Here is a 9,784-nt window from a genome sequence, read left to right on the forward strand (position 1 = left end):
GTCTGCTCCTTCGCCAGCTCACTCAATTACATCAGAGGAGAGCATAGGCATGTGCTATCTTTTCGATGAAGAGGAACTCCTAATTAGTAATAACTCTGAGGAGGATGGTGCTCTAAACGTCACTGTGGTGGAGAGAAATGGATCCGCACATACTGAAGATGCAGGTAGTTCACATTAACCTGCATCACAGCAAGGCTGCATCCGCCAGTCTACTGCAACACTTCAGCAACAACGAGGCTGATATGGTCCTGACACAAGAACCATGGATTTATAAGGATCTTGTATGCGGAATCAGGGCTAAAAACTACAACCTATTTTATGCGGTAAATAAGGGTAAGCCTAGTTCCTACATATTGGTTAATAAAAAATTTTATGTTCTCTTACTTTCGCAATATAGTGATGGTGACCAAACCGCAGTAAGTATTGAGGGCACCTGGGGCCAAATATGGGCAGTATCTGCATATCTGGCACATGACCACGCCACACTACAATCGAATATCCTGATACAGCTAACAAGCAACGCCAGGAGACTTGGAGTAGAGCTTCTAATAGGTTGCGATGCCAGCGCTCATCATGAGGTTTGGGGCAGCTCAAACATTAATGAAAGAGTGTTTTATCTGCAATGATAGCAATATGCCAACTTTTATTACTAAAAATAGGCAGAAAGTGTTAGATATCACTCTTGCTACTGCTAGGCTACACGAATCGGTCAATAACTGGAAAGTATCCACTCAACACTCGTTCTCAGACCATATGATTCTAGAATTCACCTTAACCTTGGATGAATCGAACATCTACAATCAAAAAACGTTTAGAAATGTTAAAAATACAAACTGGACGAATTATAATGTAGCGCTAAGTGAGCTGCTTTTTAGCATTTTCCCCGATTCCCCTGGGAACACTGTTGATCTAGACAATGAAATCCAAGATCTCACCTCACTGTTGAATGAAGCTTTTAATTATGCCTGTCCCCCCACTCGACCTAGTAGGACATGCAACCCACCTTGGTGGAATAAGCATCTAGGTCTTTTACGAAAGGAGTGTAGGAGACTTTCTAATAGGGCAAAATTATACAACAATGAGAGTGATTGGCTAAAATACAAGACCTCTCTGTAAGAATATAAGAAAAATGTACGTAGGTTCAAGAGAAATAGATGGCAGTCGTACTGTCAAGAAATAAACAGCAGTACTGAAACCTCTAAACTGCGTAAAATCTTATCCAAAAATCCATCTGTCCCTGAGTTACTCAAAAAATCTGACGGGACATGGTGCAACAATAGTAGTGAATCATTACAATTACTACTAGTTACTCACCTTCCGGGATCTTCTACTTCGGTAAATGCATCCACAGAGTGCCTTAATCTCTCACCGGTTAACTCTATTAAAGTAAACCTGCAGATCGTTAAATGGGATGTTTTTAGTTTTAGACCCTACAAATCACCAGGACCGGATAGTATTCATCTAATTAAGCTCCAGAATTCTCGGGAGTAAATACACAACCGGCTTTTGGCAATTTTTTTATTTAACTATGTCCCGATTAAATGGAGGGAGGTTAGAGTAGTTTTTATACCCAAAGCAGGAAAAACTTCGCACCATAACTCCAATGAACTCCGTCCAATAAGCCTTTCTTCTTTCATGTTGAAGGGCCTTGAAAGAACAATGGACGCAGAAGTAAGACGTGCTGTAAGTCCCAACCAGTGGTCCCCCTCACAGCATGCCTACACTAAAGGAAAATCTACGGAGACAGCTCTCCACTCTCTCACTTATAGAAAAGAAAAATCCATTAAACTCAAAGAATTTTGTGTGGTTGCTTTCGTAGATATTGAAGGGGCTTTCAATAATATATCCCGAGTGCAATAGTAAGCGCGATCTCGCGTCTGGGGGTGTTGATGACGCGCTCATTGGCTTTGTAAATCAGTTGCTAACTGGTAGAATCATTGAAGCAACGATGGGCTCTTCAAGAGCACGCAGAAGGATGAATAGAAATACCCCCCAAGGAGAAGTACTCTCCCCTCTCCTCTGGAACATAGTGGTGACTAAACTGCTAATAAAACTGAAGGTAGAGGGCTGCGAAACTATTGCATATGCGGATGATATTGCGATAACAGTCACCGGAAAATATACTACCATTCTTAGGGATATTCTATAAAACGGTCTTAATATCCTAAACAATTGGACACAAAAATGTGGCCTTGGGGTGAATCCCAATAAAACTGAAATCGTAGTTTTCACAAGAAAACATACGGTCCCGAATCTTTCTCCACCCTCTCTACGAGGTTCTGTAATACATGTGAAGGAGGAAGCCAAATTTTTAGGTATAGTTTTCGATAGGAAACTTACTTGGAAGAAAAACACTCTAGAGCTCTCAAGAAAAGCCAATATTGCGTTTCTTCTATGTCAGAAAGCTATTGGTAAGAAATGGGGAGAAAGCTATTGGTAAGAAGTGGGGTCTTCAACCTCGCATCACCCAATGGCTATATATAGCTGTTATTAGGCCCATATTGATGTATGGTATTACGGTATGGTGGACAGCTCTTGATAAATCTTCGTACTGCTCAGTACTTAACAGGATTCAGCGTAGAGCTGAACTCTGTATTAGCGGGGCGCTATGCACCACACCATCCATTGCACTAGATTTGATGCTTCAGTTACTGCCAATGGATATTATTAGTAAACAAATGGCAGCTTCATCTGCTTTAAGACTAAAAGCTACCTCACAATGGAGAGCCAGTGACTATGGTCATGCCTCCATTCTAAATCTTTTCAATTTTACTCCTAAAAAAGTTGATTACATCACACCCACTCTCAACTTTGACAGAAAATTTAATGTCGTTTTTCATCTAGAGAGGTATGGACGTCAGGTGGTCCCTTTTTAGATGAGGGCGCAACCATTTTCACTGACGGATTCAAAACAAGTAGTGGTGTTGGTAATGGAGTTTTCTTAGAGGAATTGAACAAATCTTCCTTCTTTAGGCTTCCAGATCATTGTAGTGTCTTTCAGGCAGAAGTGGACGCCATCAGGGAAGTTATAACTTGTTTGAATGTGGATGATATATTTGGCAGGAATATATACATACTATCAGACAGTCAAACTCAATTAAAGTCCTTGAGTTCGGTCCAATTTACATCTAGGACGGTTCTTGACTGCTACACATCTCTGAACAAAATGTCAACGAAGCTCAATGTTTCTCTAATCTAGGTTTCCGGCCTATGGATATTTTCGAAAATTGCAAAGCAGACGAGTTAGCCAGAAAGGGTGCTTCAGGACCATACTCGGAGCACCTAGACTATCTGGGCATATCGCTAACATCATGTAAATTGTTATTAAGTTCTTTCTGCACTAATACTTTTAACAAAAGATGGGAAGACTCAACGATATGTAGACATCTGTATGCAATCTGGCCACTTTCCGATAAAAAGAAATCGAAAACTCTAATTGAGATGTCCCGCAAGGACATTGGTCTTCTGGTAGGGTTGACTACAGGACACAGTAAACTAGGGAACCATGCTAGAAGATTAGGTCTTCCTTTCAATCAAATCTGTCGTAGCTGTGGGGAAGGTGATGAGAGCGCATCTCATGTTTTGTGTTTTTGCCCAGCTCATGCACGTCGGCGACTTAGTACTTTAGGAGCTCCTTCCTTGAGGACCTGGACCAGTTACAGGATCTGACTTTAAATAGCATTTTATGCCATGCAAAAGGTTCTAGGATTTTAAACCCTGAGGTTTTCATTATTTATATACGGCATCACAATGGGCCAATAGGCCTAAGTGGATCCACTGGGGATCACTGGTATAACCTATCCTAACCTAGCTGGGACTTCTCTAAGAAGTTGTGTAGTTATAAGATCATATCCTTGGTTTTTTTTTAGCCTTAGTACGTTCTTTATTATCATCATTACTTTAAGATCGTTAGTTGGCGGCAATTTTTTTCTGCCATTAGTCCCTAGATTACAAGTTTCAACACTATTCTCACTACCAGAAATAGAGAATACTTTTGTCAAATGCTCAGAGAAAACTTCAGCTTTTTGTTTATCACTATTGGCCCTCTGACTAGTGACTTATTGACAATTTTAGTCGCCACGTTGTTAACAATAGGAGTACCATATGTAGTAAGGTATGCCGAGGAGTGGTCAGAGTTACGTTCAGATCCTTCTTCGATTTTAAGATTGTATGTCGAGACTTGCCGTATGATAAAAAAATCAAGGAGGTCTGGTATCTTCTCCGTATCAGTTGGCTAACACGTAGCCATAATAATACGGTTTCTGGATGACATGCACTCACAGCCAGTTTGCTGTATTGCTTTTAGACGTTCTCTCCCCTTGGTTGTGATTAGACGAGAACCTTAATGTGAAGTCACCGCCCATGAAGAAGTGGTGTTTGTGTATTTCAGTGAGATGTACTGCTCTGTTTTAATTTTGTGCCTTGCCGGGCTTTAGGCAGAAGTAAGTTGTAATTTACATTGCAGATCAAGCGTAATTGTTATCACCTGAAATTCTTCTCTGGACATTATTTTGAATACGTAATATTTAAAAGATTTCCGAATTAAGATTCCACTTCCTCCTCGAGCGCAATTACTGGTATGTACTACGTGGTGAAACTCGTAGTTTTTAAATTTTAAGTATCAATAATGTGTGAAATGCGTTTCAGTAATAAGGCAGACATCTATTTCTCTGGCTGCTAAAACAAGTTCAAGTTCTCTAAAATGTTTGAGTAAACCATTAGAGTTCCAAAGCATTACAATATTTTTAGTAAACTTGACATTATTAATTAAGTTATCTTTTTTTGTTCTAACTTAGTAAGCCTCTTATCTAACATTTTATAGTAGCTTTCTTGTAGAGTTAATTTTTCTAATATTTGGTTAAGAATTTTGTGATTGTCTTTAGTCTTTAGACTATTTCTGTTGCAGATCAGTTACAATGTCAGATGGATCACATGATTTAGGAAGGTGTTTAGCTATTACTTTTATCGGACGCAGTTGCTTATTTTCATAAGAATACCAAGCAATTTTTTGCGTAAATAGTGCTTTTGTTATTGCGCTGTAGTTGTTGACCTCAGATGTACTGATTTTGATAGAAAATTCTTCTTTACAGTTGTTTTTCGTAATGAGAAGGAGATCTGACTAGTTCATTCCTTCTGAGAGCATAATTGACGGTGGACGTGTTATGTATATAAACGAGAAGGTGGATGTTATTTTATGTGATATATGTTATGAATGCGGTAAAACCAAGATGTTTGTGATATTTGTGAAAGAAGAAACCGGCTGCATCAATTTATGTTATGTATAATTCCAGTATCCTACCGGCTGCGCCAATTATGTTATATATTCTTAGGGATTTTAGTAATGTTATACAACCAGAGTCCACTCAAACAATAAATACGCACATTTTTTTTTTGTGTTTGTATTTAGTTTATTCAATTTCTGATTTTTTTTTAGTGTAATTTTTATTAACATATTAACAATGAAACTAGTTTGTTCAACTTATAGTTTGACAATAGTCTTACAATTCCATATTTGTTCAATTTCAATATGAGTTTCTATCGTTACCGACTTTTATATGTGTTTACTTTAATACCGATACGGGTTTTATTAATATTCTTCAGTTTTTTCTCTTTTTCCTTTTACTCTTTCCTTTTTTTTTCTTTCAAAAATATTCGTGCGGTTTAAAATTTATTTTTACTCAAGTTCCGTTACGCACTAATCAACTTAAGAACCGACAGCTCTTACTACTCTCAATCTTCTTCTACCCGTGAAGATTTAATTCGTGGTTGTAGAGCCGTTGGGCTCTACAAGCTCACTCACAGAACACAACTCATTCTTTAGACTATTGTTTACCGTCTTTTAAACAAAAACTCTAAAGGTCTCACCTAAGCTAGATGCCGAGATTTCTAGGTGTCCCAAATTACGTTAATTATTATTTAATATTTTTTGCGTAATTCGCAAAAACGTCAATAACTTAAGTTGCATTCGATATTTTTGCATCTTTTGAATATTTATTTCGAATGTCGCTTTCAGCTTGACACAATTAACAAAAAACGAAAATCAGCATTTCTTACCGTTAAGCTGACCTTGGTTACTGCTTTTGTGAAAGCTGCAAACGATGCTGCCTACTTTTTGGCATGCCTTATGATGGAATATAAATCAGTACGTTCTTCACAGGTTGAGCCTTTCGACTCACAACAGACGTGATGGTGTTTGGTCTGTTGAGACATTCCTATTTGCAAAGACTAGATAGAAAGATATTTATACATAAATTTCTTTTTATACATTTTACAATAATTATTATCATAATTATGGTTATAAATAATGACATTAATCGGTACCAATATGAGTTGGAATTTAATTTAATAGAATTGAAAGACTTTGATATAAAACTTTTCTGATTATTTATTTTAATACTTAATTCATTAATACTTTTAATATTGCTAGGTTTTAGTTTAGATAATAATTCAATTTCTTCTATTTCATTTATTTTTATGTTTGAACAGCAATAAACATAATTAAACTTCGAAATCATTTAAATTGTCAAACATGGCAAAATATTTCTTATTCCTAGATATTAAAAAATAATTATTTTCCATTTCTAATATTACTTGTTTATTCTTCTAAAATATTGGATCTGGTATTACCTGATAGCAGTGGCGACGCGTGTTCTATCTGGAAGGGTGTGCGGCACTTCTACAATGTTATTTTTACATGTACCACTTAAATTAAAAATGATAAATTGAAATATATAAGATGTTTTATTAATAATAACTATATTACATTAGGCAACAATATATTCACAATACAACATTTAATAATTCATTAACAATATAACATATTAAACAAATTAAATTGATAATTTATATATAAGTTTAATATTATATCAATATGGAATAAATACAACTTTTCACATATATCTTATAACATCAAACCAACTTTTTTCAAACAAAGGAATTTGTACCTAGAACCATACATGTGTATGCAGTGATCAAACACAATCGAACACACTTGCAACGTATAAATGTGCGGCCAGCTACTCTGTACACAAAGCGGTTATTATTCGCAGGAGCAACAGCTAAAAGGGGAGAAACAAAATTTGAAAGAAATGTATGGTGATGTGAGCTGCAAACTTTAGTCGCACATCTAATCGCTTTGACAAGTCAACATGTTGAATTGTTATACATGTAGCTGATATTCGAAAAGGACAGAAAATACTCTCATATAATTTCCAATCTCTATTTCTCATATTTCAAGCTAGAGCACACGCACAGTATTTCGTTCATACTACTTTTGTGCACACTTATGACAGAAATTTATGAATGCAATTGCTTGAAGGACGAAAGACGAAATGTGATAGAAATGTTTTGCGATGTGAGCTGCAAAGTTATGAGCACAACTAACGACTTTAATAGTTAAGAGAAGCAAATTAAATGAGTTTTCATAGACAATTATATTTAATTGTTTTTGTTAAAACTTTAATATATAAAAATGTAATAAATAATATGTATATATGAAAATGTAATAAATAATATTAATTCTTGATTTAAAGATATTTAATAAATTTATATATATTATTTGACAATTTGCAAATTATGTTAGGGTGTGCGCCGCATACCTCCGCACCTTCGAGCAGTCGTCACTGCCTGATAGGTATCAGAAATGTGCTTTTTGACAAAAAAGGATAGGTATCAAAAGCTTTAATTTTAGAGTACTTTATAATTTGGCTGTATGATTCTAAACCAGGTGTATATAAAAGATTTGGTTCATTTTTACTTTTCAGTAATATATCAATAAATTTTTCTGGACTCAATAACATTGGGTGTTTTAATTTTAGTTGCATGAATAAAATAATATCAATTAACCTTTCTAATTCAAATTCAAGATTTAAACAACTGCTCACTATTTTTAATTCCATTTCTTGCCTTCAAATATAGCCATTTTTTACTATTTTCATTAACTGTTCCTATTAATGAGTAAAGTTTATTTATAAATTTGTTGGTAGTATTCTGTATATCTTCGAAACTTTTCTTTATGTTTAAGTTTTGTTCATTTAAATTTTGGATAATTTTAATTTCTTGCTTCAAACCTGTTTTTATAAACTCTTCATTATTGTTTCTATCTGTTATCACATTATTATAATATTCAGCATCCTCACTATCCATTGTACCAAATAAAACTTTGAGCCCTGATCCTACTATATTTAATATTCCTTTTTGTTTTTATCTCCCTTCAAACTGGACTTAATTCCTAGCATATTAGTACTATATTTATTTTTTTTAATAAATTTTTAAAATGCTGTTTTCCAAAGACAATGCACTCTTCACATTCGTGATAGGAATCTATGCAAGTTTTATCTACATGATCTACTTTACTCCCAAGTCAATTAATTTTATCTTCATATGAAGTTAGATTTACATTAGTAATTATGAATATGTGACCGTCCACGATTGTTATTTCCTGGACTTTTTTTAAATAAAAACTTTCTTTGCCATTAATATCCTCGATTTTTAGAGCGAACATAGCTAAAAAGAAGCTGAACAGTTTAATTAAAATTAGTAAAAGTGTATGATATCTTTTATATTATTGACATGTCCCCCTATATCCCCAAAAACTATAACGTGTGGTGAAAAACCAGTGAAGAAATGTGTTGTTGTGTTATAACATAAACCTGCAAACTTCATTGCTTCATCCCAATTTGCTTTCTCAAAATCAACTGTATTCAAATATTCTTTTAACCTTCCATGAATTCTTTCTATTGACGCATTTGCTTGTGGATGAGCCACACTTATAGTAATAGGTTTAATCTTAAAGATTTTAGCTAAATCCTTCATCAGGTCATCACAAAACTCTGTTCCATTATCTGTTAATATTATTTTTGGAATACCAAAATAAGTAATCCATTCGTTTACAAGAGCTTGCGCAACAGTTTCTACACTTTTATCTTAAAGTTATGTAAAACATACATATTTTGAAAGACTGTCTTATATACTTAATGCGTACAAATTTCCTGCTTCAGATGTTGGATAAGGATCAGTTAAATCCATGCTAGCTTGTTGGAGTGCACAAAAAACATTTGAAATCAGTTGCATAGGCATTCTAGTAGGATGTTTATCTATTTACCCAATTTACACATTTTACAGACTCTTACATAATCTGCAACCATATCATTTAAGTTTTTGCACGTATTTTTTTCCCTACTTTTCGCAACAGCTGCTTTCTGTCCGACATGACCACCTATAATACTGTCATGATACTCCTTAATTATTTCTTTCATTTTCTGAAAATCTGTTACCTCGATCATATTCTCTCTCTCTCCTGAACATTTTCTTTAACAACGTTTTTAAAGTTTGCTTGAATAGCTTCTTTTCCATTATTTTCAATTTTCATTTTCTCTTGAATATTTTCCGCTTTTTCATCTTCTCGTTTACTCTGTTCGCTACAGTAACTACACTGTTTCTTTTTCTTTTCTTTTCTTTATTATGTTGTGAGTCGAAAGGTGTCGAAAGCTGTGAAGAACGCTCTGATGTATATTCCAACATAAGGCATGCCTAAAAGTAGGCAGTGTCGTTTGCAGCTTGCCCAATAGCAGTAACCAAGGTCAGCTTGTCGGTAAGAAATGCTGATTTTCAGTTTTTGTTAATTGTGTCAAGCTGAAAGCGACGTTGGAAATAAATAATCAAAAGATGCAAAAATATCGAATGCAACTTAAGTTATTAACGCTATTGCGAATTACGCAAAAACTATTACATTTACTTAAACTCATAATGCCCTCCTTATCCTCCTTAGTCATTTTAATCTGAT

This window comes from Teleopsis dalmanni, chromosome 1 (assembly GCF_002237135.1).
Source record: "Teleopsis dalmanni isolate 2A chromosome 1, ASM223713v2, whole genome shotgun sequence".
NCBI classification, from domain to species: domain Eukaryota; kingdom Metazoa; phylum Arthropoda; class Insecta; order Diptera; family Diopsidae; genus Teleopsis; species Teleopsis dalmanni.